Source organism: Parus major, chromosome 7, assembly GCF_001522545.3.
Source record: "Parus major isolate Abel chromosome 7, Parus_major1.1, whole genome shotgun sequence".
Classification (NCBI taxonomy): Eukaryota; Metazoa; Chordata; class Aves; order Passeriformes; family Paridae; genus Parus; species Parus major.
Genome location: NC_031776.1, coordinates 11,170,915 through 11,190,255, shown reverse-complemented (window position 1 = coordinate 11,190,255; position 19,341 = coordinate 11,170,915).

Sequence of the window (19,341 nt, the reverse complement as noted above, 5' to 3'; positions counted from 1 at the left end):
CTTGTTTTATTTATTAGCTTGCTCTGTCCCTCTCTTGCAGTTTTTTCTCTCTGTTTCAGTGCCTGTGCTGTCTTTTTCTCCTTTATTCACTAATTTCGTCCCTGGGAGACAGTGACAGCGAAACTTAAGAATCGCTGCCCAAGACATCAGATTTAAATTGTGTAATTCCCAGTTGATAACTACAACTCTCCTCCATCTTTTTTTTTTTTTTTTTTTTTTAACACAAAGTAATGATTCATGGTGCTTAAACAATTGAATCCATTGCATCTAGTTCACTCCAATTGCTTTAGAGGAAACTGTAGAAATAGGGTGAGTTGGGTGTTATTTGTTTGGTTTTTATACATTGCAACACAGATGCTGAATAGCCTCCCTTGTTTGTGTAGGCAGTGGAAACCACTATCATTCTTGTCTGGAGAAGCCCTTACTGAGGCATGACACAGCTACATGGAGACCTTTTTAACCTCATTCATCAAATGCTTCCTTTCCTCTGAGGCCTTGTCCTGGGGGACCATTCATTTCCTTCAACTAATATGCCATACAAAAGGAATCTTGGGTAGATTCCTGCATCTCAGTCTAGCTCTGAATTTGTACAAAGGTTCAAGAAGACAAGCAAAATACGGTATTCTTGTCTTCTACTTATTTTGCTCCTTCTCATACATTACAGAAAATCATGATCTAACTTACAATGCCAGGGGACACCAAAGTCCATGTTATATTTATTTTTAGAGCTATATGCTTTGTGATACAATCAAGTAGCCCTCTGCTAAGAGTGAGGCAGCAAAATTAGAGACTTGGTGCCCATAAGCTTCATGTCTCTGTCATTGTAATGTTTCTGTCTGTTGTCATAGAACTGCAAAATATCTGCAAAACACAGCCTTTACACCATCAGATGAAATGGTGTAAACTGCAAACTGCCAGATGAATGAACTGGAGCTGGTTGGGGAAGCAAACTGCTTTTTTACCATCCACAATGCTACCCTCCCAAAAAGCATCACAGCTCTGTTTCCAGACTGATCAGGAAGGTAAAAGAATTTGTTAATTGATTTTTCTCCCTCCCATATCAATTAATGGAGCCAATCTACTGAAATGTGTGCTCTTCTTTCTTAGTTAATTAATCCTTTTCCTTTATCTTCACAAATAATGGCAATAAAGCAATTAGCAAAGGATTTACAGGGTGTGGAGAAGTGAGAGATTCCTCTGGCCCCTCTGCAGCTCAAGCTGTTCAGCAGTGATGCAATTCAGGCTCTCTCTAAAGGGATTTGTGTCCCCCACCCTCTGCGGTGTGGCTGCTGAAAGCCCAACCTCCTCAAGATGTGAGATCCTCAGTTCGCCTTCCCCTCCGGGACAATTAACAACTTCGGTGCCAGTCACTGGGACAATGGCACCAGGCCTCAAAGGCCACCGGCTACTGGTGGCACTACTGTCTCCATAGCCCCTAAGCCTGGGGCTCCCAGGGAAGGTGCAAGGGGGCAGGGAGTGCTGAGCAACCCCATCCCCTCGATCCTGCTAGGACAGCAGACTCTGCTTCCTCCCTCCTTCTGCTGTCCTGGCCTTGTCCCAGCACTCCAGGCCATACACAGGCCCTGCCCCCCTGAAAGCCCTCATTGAGGGGTTCACTTCTCCTATGCAATAGAAGAGGAGCCTACCTAAGCTGTAAACCCTGCAGGAGAGGAACATACAGGAGAAGGGAGCTGCCTCGCCTCTCTGTCACAGAGAAGTGTTGAATGGGTTTTGCCATTCCCCCCAGATGTTAGGGCTCACCTGAACAGCTGTCTCCAAGCTCCCTGGCACAGCTGCTTGGATGGTGCATGCCTTTTGTGGAAGTACAGCAGCTGCACGGTTGGTTTGCACTGGTGGATGGAGAGAGCATCTCCCCATGGGCTATTCACATCCTGACAACGCATCTGTCCCTGAGCTCATCTGCTCAAGATAGCCTTTGTCAGCAACTCTCCTTCCCGTGGAAGTGTGCAGCTGAGTCCAGGTCACCTTTGCCCAAGGAAGTAACAAAGACCATACAAATTCCTGCCTCAGAGTAGGATAAGGACATCACTGACAATTTTTTATATGTTGAAATGTTCGTGTATTGGGTGGTTAAGCTAAGGCAAAGCTCCAGGATTTCAAGTCCTTTTAGGCATGATTGAGAACCCAGTGTTTTGTAATTTCTCCATGTGTTAAGGGTGTTGTGACCTGCTTCTGCCCACTTTGCCTCACACCTCTATGCAGGACTTGGTGTGGAGGGTGTGAGAGCTGGCCTAGCAGATAGAACAGCAGCCTTTACTGGTTTTGATAATTTAATTTAGTGTCTCCGAATTGTCATTTCTTATTATTTGTCTGTAAATAGAATCATAGAACCCTTTAGGTTGAAAAAGACTTTTAAGATCCTTGATTTCAGCCATTACCCTAGCACTACCATGTCCACTGCTAAACCACGTCTTGAAGTACTACATCTACATGTCTTTTAAATACCCCCAGAGATAGTGACTCCACCACTTCCCTGGGCAGCCTGTTCCAGTGCTTGATAACCCTTGTCAGCAAAGAAATTTTTCCTGATATCCAACCTAAACCCTCTGGTGCAACTAATGTTATTAGTCAAAGAGAAAGTTTGCTGATAATATCTCATTTAAGAGAAGCTTTACAGGGTATTATTTTTTCCTGTTGCTTAAGGATATTACCAGCACATAAGAATAAGCAACAAGTCCTGAAGCGCTGCAGCAAGAATCATCCACATGTTCAACCTCCTTCTTTCTGCCCACAGTTCCCCCTTTGCCTTCTCATCAGCAGCAGTGGTGTGTTGCTGGAAGGCCCATCTCCACCCTCCTTCTGAAGACACAAAGACCTGTAGATGAAAATCTCCCTCTTCTGTGCTCCTAGCTATGGAAAGTGGGAGCCCTTTTCATTCCTTAATACACAGTGGTCTCAGAAGGGCAAGCAGATCCCAGCAGCCCTGTGTATTGTGGTCAGTGAAGCAGTGCCTCCTGCACCAGAGCTCTGAGGGAACAAGCACTTGGCTCTGAACACCACCACCCCTTGCTGACCCTCAGGCTTTCAAGAGAAAAAGACAAAAAAGGTCCCATCCTAATGTGTGAATTATCTTCAGCCAAACTGTCAGCTGGCAGCCCCTTGTAGGTCTCAGACTAGAGCTGAAAAATGAAGCAACTGACTGCAAGAACCTAAAGAAATTTTCTGTAGGTGGAGGAATGTGTTCAGACAGGATAGTGTCCAGCTGTCCTTCAGCTAAGGTGCTTTCCCTGAGTGAAAGGTGTGGCAGGGGTGGCAACACGTTTAGTATCCCCTCAGCTTCCTGTTACCATCCCAGCCAGCCTGGTTACTCTGTGCTGCTGTTGTGTGTCCTGCAGGTTTTGTGACCTGCCCAAAATCTGTGAAAATGCTGGTGACCTCTAGAAAACATATTCTGCTCTAGGCTGGTTCTTTAGACTAATTTCCTACCTCCCAACTTAAACTCCACAAGAATAATATTTTGATGTAAATTACATGATTTTAACTACACAGCCACTAAACATTTCTGTCTTGGGCCAATCCTTCTGTCACTGTGGAGAAGTGTATTGGGTTTTTTTCTATTATGTTGCTTGCTTGCTTGCTCACAGCTGCCATGCCTATCTCTATTTTCAAATGTAAACTTGCTGTGCCACTATCAAGTGCCAGTAAAGAGAAGTGGATGTTCTGTGTGACAGCATGTATATAGTAGATGCATATTTGTCCTTAAGGCGAGATGCAATGTTTCATCCTGAGGGAAAGAAGAATGACCTTTAGTCTGTCTGGATATTTTACAATGTGTCCTTCCTTTTCTGTTTCCTGTGAGGTTAAAGACCTGCTGGTGATGATTAAAAGTACTGCAGTTTCTTCTCTTTCTAAGTAGTTTTTTGAGTTATTTCAGAAGCAAGAAAGAGGCTAGAAAAGTTTAGTTGCATCTTCCTTTTCACCCTGATGTCCACCAAAAATCAGATTCTGCCTAATTTTACTTTCTAACAAAAGTAAAACTTGTTAATCCTTTCTTTCTGTTCATATCCAGCAGCTGAGCATCCACTACCCCTCCCAAACAGATTCCCAGAAGGATATTTTTGCAGCCTTCATACCAAGCTATCTTTCATAGTGCCAGCATGGGATCTCTAGGCTGAAGCTTCTAGCACTTGTGGGTCCATATATATTAGCATTGTAGCTGTTAGGACCCAAGCTTAGAAATGTATTCCTAATTATAGCAGAAATAGTGTCCAGGGTTCATATCAGATCTTTTTTTCCTTGAGCTCTTTTTCTAGTCCAGAACTGCTGTATGTCTTTCTGCAGAATGCTGGCAAACATATTGTCAAGAAAAAATATAACAAGGTAATGCCAGAAGATCATCTGTGCATTGCACAGATGGTCTGCATGTGCAACACATGCCCGCTGCTTTAGGAAACATTGAATTTACTGTGTCCTGGTTTCACAGCTGATTCCAACTTGCACCACAAGCCCCTCTGACACTTCCAGGAAGTGTTGGACTCGCTCTCAGGGTGTCCACAGCTGATCTGGGCAGATGCTGTGGAAATGTCTGGGGTTTTTGGACACTGAGTAACCTGGAATTGCTACCACATAGTAGTTCCAGCTGGATATTGGACCTGCAGAAATTCCACATAAATGTAAAGAAGGTCCTCAGAGTCTCCCTTCCTTCCAGACAAAATCTGTGGGCAGAAGAGGGCATGTCCAATTAAACCCAGACGTGTCAGCTTTGCTCTAATCTGTTTGCTGGATGTCTGCAAGATGTAGAGAGATCAGGCAAAAGATGAATGGTGTGGCAGTCTAAAACCACACTTTGCTATGAGTAATGTTAGCATATTGATGCAGTCTTTCATTCTCAGTGTTTTTCAAAAGTAATTAGTGTAAAGGTCTCCACAGGATCAACATCTGAAATACTTTTTCCACTACATATATTCATTTTCCCTGTTTATAGTCTCCTCTTAAGTCACTGTATTTGCTTACTGGCAAATTTGTATGTAAAAGTTTCATTTATTTGCATTCATTCTGGCTTCACAATATCTGGGACTCTGAATTCTCTTACTGGATCTATCAGTTCCAAGTAACGTTTCCAGCCTGTTGCTGTTCTGCAGTCAGCCTGCAGCCCCACACAGCGACTCAGCTGCCTGGAGACAGGGCATTCCTACAGACTCCCTGAAGTCCTGGCTCCTAACTAGGAGTGAATACCTTCCCAGGGCCGGAATGCCCTGCTCTTAGTTCATATCCCCTCAGATAGCTGGTGACATATCACCCACCCAAAATTAAAAAAAAAAACCTGCCTGGAAATAAATCAAAGAAGAATTTCCTGGTTTAAATGCCTCTGGAAGTCACTACTCTTTTACATTTGACATTCAGATTGCAGCTGAGGCTTTCAAAAAACACAAGTTGAATGAACAGCTATGGGTCATTCAGAAGGGGAGGGCTTGGCTTTGTGGTTGCTGCCCAGAGCTGGGGTGGGGAGAGCTGAGGTGCCCTAGCTTGTCTTTCTTGCCAGAGTGCTGCCAAAGAGGTCTCTGACCCAGACCCCTCCAATGGCTCTGAGGAATGTACCACCTTAGGTCTCTCTGAGACAGAGAAAAATCATATTCCAAGTATTAGGTTAAGTAGTGATCGGGCTGGAAAGGGATTCTGCCTTCAGTGTGTTCCTTCCTCTCTCTGTGCAGTTCTGTTCTGATGTAAACTTTACTTTCTGGTGGAGTTTTGTCTGGCTTCATTCTGTGTGTGATTCATTCACTCACCCTCCCTTTCACCCCTGCAGATGGCTATTCTCAGATCATGAACATGCTGCTTTAAGACAATGGAAATAGGGCCTTTTGTTTTTCAGCTTTTCTTCGTTAGAAGGGCAGAGGTATCTGTGGGCAGGAAAAGATGGAAGAGCATCAGTTCACTAGAGATCACCTTCCAATCAGAAAATCAAAGTGCTTAGCTAGACCCCAGCCTCTTACAAAAGCATGTGGAATTAGGACAAAGCAAAATCTGAATTCCTCTCTCATCTTTGTGTAAAATTGGTATCAAGAATTTACCTGCCTGAACGACATTTTGTAGGGACAGCTATGTAAAAATTGTTATGTAAAAATTGCTGTGTATAAAATTGCTATGTAAAAATTGCAATCTCTGGAGTCTGTTTTTACTTTTTCACACTGCTGGTCACTGGCTGAGTCCACGACATGCAAAGCCCTTGTCATGCTTGTTGAAGTCAGCTGGACATACAGCTTTTTGGCACCAAAGAGAGGGAGGCTCTTTAGTATCAAGACATACAGTCTCATGTAATTGAAGTAACTGCATGTAGCTTAATAGGACCATGTCCCTGGCTCCCTAGGACTGAAAGAAAAAGGAGTATTATTTTTTTATTCTTCAGGTAACATGTTTATAACAGGTCTCTTACCTGGCTGCCATTCTATTGACTTCTGTCACTGAAATTAAGCTGTTGAAATCTATAATATAAACATGTACATACCTCTGCTATAGTATGCAATGTCCCAGCCTTCTAAGGGCAATGTACCAGGGGAGATACAGTATAATAATGCAGTAAATATAGGTCATCTTCAGTAGATTGTAGCTTTCAGCAACTGGAACAATCCTATATGCAAAAAAGGAAAGAAAATTCCCAGTGTGGGCATCAGATCTGTTCACGTGGTGTGAACACACATGCTTGAACTATATAAACACACAAAATAGTGAGGGTATGATGAAGAGCTACATAATAGCTGAAGAAATATTTGCAGTATTTTGTATTAAATTAAGAACTGAAGCTAACTGAATTTTCCGGGATGTCTTTATTATCCCATTTATGTAATAATAGTTGGAAGAAAATTCTCTGCCTTCTAGAAGAACAGTTCTGTCTCTGGTGCAGAATGTTTTACTTTTTACATGTAAAGCCTGACATTGACAAGTGACTTTTTTCTAAGTTATGAGAGGGAGGATGAACAACCATTTTGAGTGTGGACTTGAATGAACTGATCAACTGTCTGAATTACCTCAGGTACCATAGCACCAGAACCCATCAAAGACCTCTCCAAGCTGATTTTGAAATCAGCTTTTAAAATCACTTCAAATTTCACCTGTTCCTTCTTATTTCATGGCAAAATGATAGTGTTCCACTATAAATCAATCAGAAAATACATAGTAAAACTCAAATTTTAATAAATTTATTCAAGATTGGCTAAACATGAAAAGCCAGTAAGAATGCATTAGTTGTTTTCATAGTATGACCAGAACCTTGTGGGTTTGTTTAAGTGAGAACTATTGTATCATATCAGTTCTTTGTTAAGTCTGTAGTTTGGAAATTAATCTCTAATGAGTGTCTAATCTGCTGCACTTTTCCTCATGACTTTGTATAAACACTGATTTATTTATTATACTTTGGCTGTAATAATTTGCTGTGAGCTGGAAGAACAGCTCTGGAACTGTTCATTGGGGAATAATAAAAACTTGGCCTCTTTTGAGTCAGTCAGTCTAAAGTTATTTACTGCAACATAGGTGGATCAATACACTGAAGTTACTTGGTGCCAAAACCCCTACATCTGACCTGTTGGCAGTTTGGGAGCTTTTCTTTGGATGAGGTGGTCTGTTTGCTTGAACCAAAGCGTCCTTGCTTCCCACCAAGGATGTGTTTTGAAGCTCTCCAAAGAACTATGCATTGACTCAGACTCTCAGGTTTCTATTATGGACTGGAGCTTATCTGCTTGTGCATCCAAACCAGCTCTAGCTTAGCATTCTTCATGAGCAATTGGGTTGGTACACACCAAAACTACGCTGCAAAGTAAACCAGTTCCTACTAACTGGGGATGCACAGGGAATTTGCATTTGCTGCTCTCAACCACCATACTAACATAGACACTGGAGAGTAGGTAAAATACAAAAAAGATTTTTCCATTTTTCTGTTACCTAAAAGCTGTTTTGGTTGGTTGGTTGGTTGGTTGGTTGGTTGGTTGGTTATTTGGTTGGTTATTTTGTTGGTTGGTGTTTTTTGATATACCATTGCAAGTGTTTTTTTTTCTGAGAATAGCTCCTTAGTGACAGGATTTTCCAGTCAATGTTGAAAATGAAAATCTGTACACTGGCCAGAATCACAAAAAAATCCCCTTGAGGGCTAATTTTTAAGGAGTCAACATTTCTAGTTAAATCCAGTTACCCAGCTGTTCAGATTTTACTTAGTCATGCACCCAAGACAGCCGCTTTGGTCCATTGCACAGAGCTCTTTCACCTCACTGCAACTCACACTACATACTTCAGTGTAGCTTGATAAGGATCTTGTCTGGCCACAAGTCACATGTAAATATATATATTTCTTGTCTGTATTTATATTGTTAATAAGAGTTCAGTCAGCTATGATGGTAGTCAGTAAAAGATTTTTCCACCACAATAGGATTTGAATCAGGTCTCATGCATTGTTTCATGTGCCTGCCTGATTTACCAGCTTGTTTAGGCCAGGCTTGTTTGGGTTAACCTAATCTCCCTCTCCTGGCTAGAGGCTGGACCACCATCTGTCAGGATGGGTTCAGTATCCTGCTGGAGTTGTGTTGTCCATGATTACATATAGAGTCCTGAACAATGGTCTATTATCTCTTTGTCTTGACTTTTGAGTTTCTGCAGTCCTTTGTTGGTGACAATTCTTGCAGAACACCACAGCTTTTTTCACCTGGAAGGAATCTTCCATAGCAGCACCCTCTTTCCCAGGAAGACTTGTAATACTTGGAGGCAGCCTGAGCACAACAGACAGCAGCATTCCTGGGAATTTGTTTCAAGTTTCCAAGGTTTCTTTTCTGAACAAGCACAAGAATTGAACATTTCTCCTGAGACTTCTCTCATGCATGGTCACCAAAATCATCATCCTTTCCCATCAAAGGGAGTTTTCCTTCATGCCCAAGAAGCATGTGGTGGGGAAATAAAAGCTGCAGCTCTTGTTCTCACAGGTCTGGCAGAATTCACCTTCCCCAAGCCCCGTGTCTCTCTCATTTGTAGCAGCACCCAATTTTTAATTCTTCAAACTCAGCTCACATATTTGATTTTATCAGATGTTCTCCTAATTGTGTCATTTTCAGATATACTGGTATAAGCTGAGATTTTTTCCTAGAATAATTTATATCAAGCTGAAGTTTTCAGGGAAATATCTTTATTTCCCCAGAAAAAGGGGGGAAATTCTGTTGCTGTTTTTGTTTAATAATGAGCCAGATACTTGATAAGCCTAAAAACAGGTTTGTGGCAGATACCAATACACAGACACTACTAAGCAGTTTCTTTTGTTCATGCAAGCAGCTGGCTCAGTATTGCACCTGAAGAGGTAATTAGAAAGATAAGTTGGAACACTAATTTGCAACATTCAGGCCTTCCCTGGGAAGGTATTGCCATGACAAAAGGAAATAAAGGAACTCACAGTCAAGAACAGGGGCACTATCCACCATTTTTCACTCTCACTGGCAGCTCTAGGTAACCTTTAACCTCTTCCCACCAGCCTCCTCAAAGAAGCTACAAGATGCAGGAGAGTAAAGGAAAAGGGTCTGGTCTCCTCACACAAAGTGCCCTGTGCATTTATACTTAGAACAAATGTCTTTTATTCTGATTTCCTTGTGCTCTGTTGCTCTCAGGTACTCCAACAGCTAAAAACGAAAAGAAAAAAATATAAAATTGCTGCCTTGCCAAGAGTAGGTTTCTTTATAAGGACATTAATAAACACATTTGAAATCAGTTTTATAGATTACTAGTAAGGAGTATTTTGTTTGGTTAGTTTATTATCATGGATAGTACAGTGCTTGGCTCTGAATCATTTTACACAGATTATTTAATTTAGTTATGTAGTTCTGCACAGTGAACTTGGCAACTCTGCCTTATGAATGCAATTGAGGCTCTCAGGGAGAGCTACAGCTTAGTGACACCCGTACAAAAACCAGCTTTGACAAGTTGTGTCCTCAGCTTCAGAGGCTGCTGTTGAGATCTCCTCCTGTTGGGAAGTGGGACTCCTCTGCCAATCATCTCATTTCTGTGATCAAAGCCAGCCTGGCTGTGCGTGCTCTGAGACCCCGTACTGCTCGCACTGCAGCCAGTCACTCCATTCAGAAGACAACTGGACCTCAGAAAAGGAAGCTCTATCAGTAACCTGGAATCAACCAGTATAAAATTTCTCCTTATCTGAAACTCTATTCTTGGGAGAAATATTATCACTAGCTGTGTGTTAATTGGCAGGAAATTGCTTGCTCTGGGCTCCTCTGACAGAGGCCTCCTGCTTCCCACCCCACTCCCTGGACTCCACTCTCTCATACTGCCCCACACTTGGCATTTGACGGCGCTGAAGGGAGAGAGGAATTCCGTGAACAGTAAAAAAACAACTTTCCGCTCCATCGCAAGGAGCCAGATGACGGATACTATTTTCAAAGACTTCTTTGTCCATAAGATGGCGTTTGAATTAGGAACTTGTTTAGCCAGATTCTCTTGTTACAATTTACTGATTCATTGGGTGGAGAATGGGAGGGCAGGATGACAGAGCCAGACAGCTTCAATTAATGATCTTTTTAAAAGATCTTGTTCAAGCACAAATGCATCTTAAAATATATCCAGAATTAGACAGCAGGAAGAATTGAATTATCAGTTTTAACCTATTTGTACCTTTAAATTATCTGCTGAAGGGAAATAAGCTGTTTTAACATCACTACTTTTTGAGAGAAAAATAGCAATGTTCTAACAGATTAAATCTGTGGTGTTTTTCTTAAAAACCAGAGGTGGTGTAGAAGGGGATTTTTGAGGAAAGAAGAGTCATGAAGTCTCTCCTGATGTCTCAATGAGACCATAACAACAGTAAAGTCTCATCTGGGTTAGTAACATTGAAATTCATTTCTGTTTCAGTACAGAAGCAAGAAATTGATTAAATTCAGGTCTTCCACCTGTTCTGACAGATGTCATTCCTTTGACAGTTTTCTCTGGATCACATCAGACTGGATAAATCTGGAATTTGATCCAAGGAGATACTTAGGATACCTTTGTCCCACCTGCACTGCACTGGAGGAGCAGTTGGGCTCTGACAACACAGCACTGTCCCTTTTCTTCCTCTGTGCTCCTTCAGCCAGACCTGTGCCATTCACACCCTGTCCATGTGTGAAATCCTGGGCTCCTTCTCTCAGCTGCTGAGCACTGGCCATTTTCACAGCTCCTACTTCAATTTGTAAAGTTTATAGGAAGTTTCTTGGGGCTCTGATCTTACTGTTGGGGGAAGGGGAAAGGTCTGGACTGGTCTTGTGTGACCTCAGCCATTTAATTTGTCCGTCATTACTTCACCAGTATAGGTTACCAAGAACTCAATTCTCAATTTTCCTACAAAAATAGGGCAACGGTCTAAGCTTTTCTTTAGTTACTTGGTTGACAAAAGAAAAATTTCATTCTGTGGTAGAATAATTCTTATTCTCTTCAGGAGTCTCTCCCTCTGAACATAGACACACACATTTGGGTGCATGTGTCATTAGAAATATGCACACACCAGCTCAACTTTTTGTAGAATTTAAGTAGCTAGAGGTATCGAACCCAGAAGACTATGCTAGTGATATAAATAATATATATGTTTTATGAAGTCCATTTTCACATCACAGATTTCTTTAGTTAAATTTTTCAACTTTAAAGTTCCCTTCTTTTTTTTCCCCCATTTACTCCTCTCAAGGCAGCATTCAGAATAAGTATTTGTGTGTGGGGAATGGAGACTTCTGAATGAACTTTAGCCAATTTAATAAAACTAGAACAAATCAATAAGCCACCCAGGCATCTAATGCTGTCAGTATTCCCACTGACTGTTCCACAACATCAAACAGTATGGAAAACATTTTCAAGGTAAGTCTTCTGTATTCTGAAACAGGTCCCTAAAGGCAGAGAGATGGAGGTTTTCTTGGCCTACCTGTTTAAAATGGGTCGTGCTCTGCATTCACAATCACCTTGAAGTCAGGCGCAGTTCTTCAAAGCAAGAGCTCCAGTGAGGCGTTCACTGCTTGGGCTGCGAGCGTGCTGCAGCCAAGGTCAGGGAGACCCTCCTTTCCCCAGCTGTGTTCAGAAAGTTCCTTTCTTCTTAGCCTTGACTGGCATGGTGATAACAGCTCCTCTTAGCTGTTATCAAATTCCCATCTCCATGCAATGTCTTCTCATGCCTCATGCCATCCTTAAACCAAATCCTAACTTCACTTCTCTAACTTCAGTGAAAAACTCTGGGCTTCATCATCTGCTTTATCTGCATTACTGAAATTTTGCTACCCAAGCAATGGAAATGAAGCTTCTGACAGTAGATGTCCTTTGCCAATGTGAAATGTTTCAGTTCTTAGGGAAGAGATGCTATACAGGCAAAACTACTTCTGTTGGTACAGCTATCTCATGGTTTCGTCTTCAAAGAAGTACAAGGCCAGCATGTTTCCACTGGCAAAATTTTCTAGCTGGATGCTGAAGAAATAGAGGGATATAGCACTGGGACAGGGCCTTTGGGACAAGGACAGCTGTTGTGGTAAAACTGGTAATTTCTCTTTGCTCTTTTCTTCATTAGCTCATCCCTCCCTCAGGTGAAATCAGCTGTACTGATCCATTTAACTGCACTTAGTCTAAAGACATCTGTCAAAGCAGTGAGGTTGATTTGGGATCACAGTTCATCCAAATCCAGCCCGACCCCAGGTCCTGCCAGCAGCTAGTTAGTGGCAGAACTAACCTGGCTCTCAGAGTGTGGCTCTTGCTGCCCTGTGTGAGAGTTGGACCCCTACACAGGCCATATGCATTGCCATTTTGATCCACTAATGCTCTTTTGCTCTGTGGAGGTAAGAAGAGGTTACAATCAGGGTGTAATGCTGTCTCATTATCCAGATGTGATTTTAGTTGTGCACTGCTGTAGTCTGTTGATGATCAGCTCAGTATCAATATTTTCAAGTGTATGAGCTTACAGGGCCCATTCTGGTCTGCAAGGTCCCAGGAGTTCCCATGTGCGCTGCTCTGGTGCTCAGTCTGGTGAAATGTGGCTGTGCCGGGACAGTTTGTTTCACTCAGTGCAAGAGAAAATGTCAAATGGTAATGCTCAGCTACTTTGATACTACCTTGCTATTATAGGGCCATGAATACAGATACAAATGTCTTGTAAAAGAGGTCTGTCAGCTCCTGCTCAAATCCACTTTTGATATTAGAGCTGGAGGTGTACCACAATCTCCTGTCTCTAAGGCGTTATTAAACAGTAACTGATTCTGTCAAATGAGCTGGTATTTGCCCTGTGATTGCACAGAAATTATGAAGTCCTTGCTTATCCTCACAGAAGAGCCTTAGAACCCCTCACTGTACTTTTCAGAAATCATTCTTGGTTCTGGGATCCCTAAATGCTGATGGAGTTGACAGCAGAAGAACTGAGGATGCCAAGGACCATGCTCTGTGCTTTGGCACATGAAAGGCAACATTTTGAGCTGAATGCCCACAGCCCAGAGGCACCACAAATCAGCACCTGTATTTGAAGAACTTTGTTTCATTTGTGCTTTTTTCATATGCCAGTTTTAGATGGGTGCGAAAATCATGGATTTCAGCTGGGTTATCCCAGAAATTTTCTGGTATAAGTGCAAGGGAACCAGTCCTGCTCTTCCTTGTGCCTCAGTGAATATAATGAACATCTCCTGCTGAAGAAAGACTATCAATGACTTTAGAAAACAACCAAACAAGGAAATACATTCACTTTGGTTACTGGTGGAGGGGATTTATAGCATGTTGTGAACTATCCACTTAGCTCCAGAATTTAAGTGAGGGGCAGGGGTGGGGGTTGAGAGAGCAGGAAAACACAGTTCCCTTGTTAAAATGAAAGAATGAGTTTAATATATACAGGCAGAAAGAGGAGGCAAGTCCTTTCCCTGTTAAATATTTACCATCTGAGCTCTGCTCAGACTCCTGATTTTCTGTATCTCTAAAGGTGGTGGTACTTGTGACAGTAGGATATGCTCCTTAATGTATTCCTCCCTCTCAACCCACCTTGCATGGGAAACGACTGCGGTAACAAAAAGCAGACTGTTCCCTTCTCATGAATATTAATCAGTAAACTCCCCCTGCTATTTTAAATCGAAGGCTGGTGCTAAAACCCTTTTTTCCCCAACTCAAGCATCCCCCAAGGAAAACTCTGAAAGTCCTGGGAAAGCCATGCACAGAGGCTGCCGTGACTAGAGGCCTTCTAGGCAGTGACATATAAAACTCTGAGGTCAGGGGGCACAGCAAGAGGAGGAATGAGCTTTGTTTCCGCTATGTGTTGCTGAAAGCTAAACCTTTATGGAACTTTTCTAGCTGCATTTTTGGCTATTTAGCTTTGAAAACAAAAGATTTATTTATTTTTTCCTATTCATCGCAGTTTTTGTCCTAAGTTGACAGCAGTGACATAAGAAAGACCCTCCCTGTTCTGAGTTAGAACTGTGTATGCTCCTTTGGTCATTACTGCTTAGTACAAATATTATATGACCTTTAAGCAAAGGGAAGAAAACAAACAAACAAAAAGATTGCACATTGCCAATGTAGACACCCATTACCACAATTCATTCTTCTAAATAAGAAAATTAAAACTCTCTTGGCAAGTAAAATACACTGACTGGAACATGTATAGTACAAGAGGATGCCCAGAAACCCAGCTGTGTGTCTTCACAATCCACTCAGCTTCAGATCAAACCAGAGGAATATTCCCAAGGACACAGGGTGATAGAGCCGGAGGTTGACTTGCCTCCTAGATAACCCCGAGCAGTGCTGAACAATTCTTTGAACTCAAAGCAATTTGCGATTGTGTTCAGAAATAACACATAGACTTGCCAAAATCCAAGAGTGTATCAGCAACCAATGTGTATTTTTCCAGTGCCTGTAGTGATAAGTCAGTGCAGACTTCGTTGTTTTCGCCTTGGGGCAGTGTTAGCACTTGTGGTGTGTTAGAGGATTTCCCATGCCAAGGATGCAATTCATGTCCTGAAGACTGTGCAGTAAAGAATAATGTTTTAAAATCTTTGTCATTTATCAAAGGAATTGGCATGACTTCAGAGAATATTATTATCCATATCTAATAGCTGGGAATACTCAGGCAAAGAGGGGTGACATGGCTTTCCCAAGGTCATCTCATGAACTGGTGTCGGACCAGGAGTAAAGTACTGTAGTTCCTGCCTGCTGTGGATGCTGCATCTCATCAGGTTGTGAAGGCCAGTGCTGGGTGCTGTACACTCCAGATCTGGTGTACTGGTTGAAGACTTTGAGTGCGAGATGCTGCACACCATTAGTGAATGGAGAATTGAGACAGTGGATGCAACACATTCAAGCTGATCAGCCCAAACAGACTTGTGTTTGATGGCTGCTGGTGGCAATAACTAATGGCATAAAACCTGTGGTGGAATGGCAGTTAAGTTCACTGGACAGGCTCTGGGTGAGCATAGGAAATAAGCATCTCAGTCTTTGGAAACAATATCTTAGAACATTGCTGGGGCAGAAGGTGGGAGTATGGTGGGTTTTACTGCTGGTGGTTTGGTCACTCCATAGCTTAGAGTATACGTTTGATCCAAATAAACCATGCCACCCAACTGAACTGGTGATATATCTATCCTTGATTTATTCTGGAAATGTGATGTCTTATTCATGCAAAGGAAGAGTGGCATGAACCAAAAGTACCTGATCCAGCATAAAGCTTGCTCACACAAAGATAAACCTCCACAAATCTTTGAAAAATTTAGGGTTGAAGAATAAATTCATATTAGATCAGCATCTTAAGTTAGGTAGCTACAGTGGTTTTGGTCCAGAGCCCTAAAACCACATGTACTTCCACATTTTGGGAATAATTCTGAGACAGGAAAGTGACTGTGTTCAGAGGAAGAGATCTTCAGGCAGAACCTGAACATTGTGCTTGCAAGATCTAGGTGGAATGAACGGTTGATGTTAGTACACAGAGATGTGCATTGGCTGCAGCAAGGTCTCCATCAAAACTCCCAGTAGATAACAGGTGGTTTAAGAGGGTTTATCAAGCTGCAGTTCTCCTACTCAGAACTGCTCCAAGGTGATGGCAGCAGTACAGTTCTTCCAGGACACAAGAATGAGGTGCAGCTGTAGCTAGTAGCTCCAGGTAAAAACATGTATCACTAATTAGAGGTAGTTAATAATCTCCTGGCTCTACTAAGTGATCCAAACTGATATTTACTCTTTGTTTTCACTCTTTTTTGCAGGAGCAGAGCTACAGCTGACTAATTCCAGCTGGTGGTAAATAAGATGGCAGTCGTGTCAGTTTTCACTGACACTGGAGTGCAATAGATGTGTAGAGTGTGAGAATGCAGGTATCTGCTAAAAATCAGGTTGTTTATTCCAATTGAAGCATTTGGCTGTCAGTGTTTTGAAGACTGTGCTGCATGATGACAAAAAAACTGACAAACCAAGCAACCAAAAAAAAATAAGAATTGCTAAAAGTTTGAAAAAAAATTATTCTATGTATTTGAAAAGAATGCCACAAGTGTCTATTCAGGCATCTACTTACTTTAACAACATTATTTCATAGAGATACAAAATCAAACAGTTAAATATTAAATGGGAGATTCAAGTGCAAACTGAGAAATGGACTTGACCCTGGCAGAAGTTGTGAGAGATAAGAAGCACGTCTCAAGAACTGGTTATTTTATTTCAGCTGAACACTTCTCAGGAATCCTTCTACCTTTAGGCCAAGAGACATTATTTATTATACTAAGAGATGCTGATAACCACTACTTTATTCACCTGTGGTATACTGAGATTAATGGGGAATTTCCAGCAGGCAGGTATGGCACCTTGGAGAATACAAAGTTGACTCTTGATCTCAAACTCTCAGTTTTTCTGTTACCTGGCTCAGCTGAACCAGCTGTGCTTGTGCTGAGGCCCTCAGCCTCTCAGTCCTTCAAGAGAGGACAGGAAAGATGACAAATGTTCAGCAGTCAATATTGAAGATGCAATGTTCTTTTCCCTGACATCATTCAACTGTGACTGTAGATGCTGGAGCCAAGGAGCCAAGGTTGGCCATGTTTTGGGGAGGACTGTCTCTGGGCTACTGCACCCAGAGGCTGTACTAGCACTTGAACTCCTTGAGCAGTTCTCAGCAGTGCATATAGGAGCAGAATCCTTATTTCTACTTTTCCTTTGTTAGTCTCTCCCCATCTGCCCTGTTGACTTTTGCACTTCAGGAACTTTACAGGGGACATGTCTTTCTCTGTGGCATTCTCTCTATACTTATCTAGGGCTTTGAATACCTCCCAGTTAGTGATTTCTGGCAGAACAATGTACACCATTGATAGTGCAGACTACAGTCAGCTTGCCTTTCAGCTCCCTGTTTGACCTTTTAAACTTTGTTATTTCACAAATATTCAGACTTGAAATTTTACACACCTAAGGCACCTAAAAGCAAATACACCACCGGTAAAGTTTTCTAAACAAACTAGCCAAACCTTGAAAGGATATAATTTCCCTTGAAAATACATCCTTACAGATAATTGATAGCATAACCATCTTTCAGACCAGATGGTTTCCTTTTGGATGCTTACACAGAATAAATTATGAGGAGCAAAGTAGCCTTATACCCTCAGAACAGATCCTGCCATCACTTCTTAGAGTAAATTCCACATTCCAGAAGGGTATAAGCTAGGAAAAAGAACCCTTGCATTTCACCTGATTATAATTAGCTTCATTGCAAGAGAAAAGTAATTTCTATACATTAGTTGGCTCTGTCTCTAATATATATGATTGTATGATATTCAGTATGTATTATGCATACATACCTATTAGGCAATTAATATAGTGCTGCATAAGACATAAATATAAAAGTATATTTCAATTTATACTTATATTTAGCCCATGTTTTTCTTCATAGAGATTTGCAAAGGTAAAATCTATAATGTCTTCCATGAAATGAAGCCACTTCTGGAGTTTGTGTTGGTGTCATAATCATGTCTAATAGGTGAGGCTGGGCTAGTCCAGCCTTCCCTTTTGGAACCCAGATTGCAACAGTAAAAGAGCTCTTGCCTTCTGTATTGAGCATAGGAAGAAACATGGCCTCAGCCATTTCTTCCTCCCTTGTGAAAGAGCTGTAAACTCTTCACAGACACAGGGAAGACTTGTCCTTTACTCCTGCAATGTTTCTCTGCTCTCCCCAGGCAGCATGTCTCTCCTCCTCCTCTGGAAAGGTCGCAGAACAGATCGAACTGCCTTGAAAGACAGATGATCTACCAGTGCATTGGGCTGGTTAGAGTAAAAGTGAAGAAAGAAAGCATCAGTTTAAGAGACATAGGGGCTTTCAGGGAGGCAGAGAGGAATCTCACATATTGGCATGAGAGTTTTAACAGGGCAGTTTTAGTTCTTTAAATAAAACCCCAAACAAACAAAAAAACAATTCCTGAGGTTATCTGTGTGTTGTGGAGGGAAACACCACAAAGTGAATCAGTAGAGGCTCAACTTGGAAATATCTCAGAAACAGCTTTTTTCTGCTTTTGGTCTGTTCAACCACAGGACTGTTCTCTGCCAAACTGCTGAGAATGCTGGATCATGAGAGAAAGCAGAGAATACCTGGGCAGATTAGGAAGGAAAACACATGCCTTGTAAGGAAAAAACACTTAGGCATCCATCTCTGGGAATCATGATGGTTGCAAAATTCTCCTACTTTTCATCTGCCTTCCATGTGAGCATATGTCAAAAAGAGATGGCAAGACTGCAGGGAGAGTTCTGTGGAGGTGATGTGAATGATAAAGTTTGTGAAATCAAAGTAGTATAAAAGGGATTGGTATACTGTTCTAGCAAGACTGGCATTAATACTAAACCCAGGGAGCTGTGTACCTAAGGACCACACTAGATTCCCCTAATTTTCCGTGATGGTTCTGTATTTTTAATTATTTTATAACTTTTATTAGTCTGCGTGCTTCTAAGAAATTGCCTCATCAGAACTAAGAAATTGGACAAGTGACTCATGTAACGCTCATCAGTATGGGCAAGCCTGAGTTATGTGTTTCCTGGATTTATTATCCTTCCCATTTCCACTTTTTGTTCTATGCTTGTCTAATGTTGTGTCCAATCTGGAAGCAGGGAAGGGTAGGGACCTTGTCAGGTCATGTGTTTGCAGTGTTTTTGTAAGATCCTAAATTTTCAGCCTTTGGGAACAGCATTGACTGAAGTGGTTGTAATCGAGACAACCACTGCTTGTGGAGCATGAGTAGTTTGTGCTTTGATGGGGAGTGCTGTGAACAGGACAGCTCTTGCATGGCATTGTATTTGTGGAGGGGGTGGCCTCTTCTCAGGAAGCCTGGATATGCTGGTGGTTCCTAGCAATATGCTTCCCCCAAGTACCAACTGCACTGGCAGAGCTCAGGCTAGGAGAGCACAGCA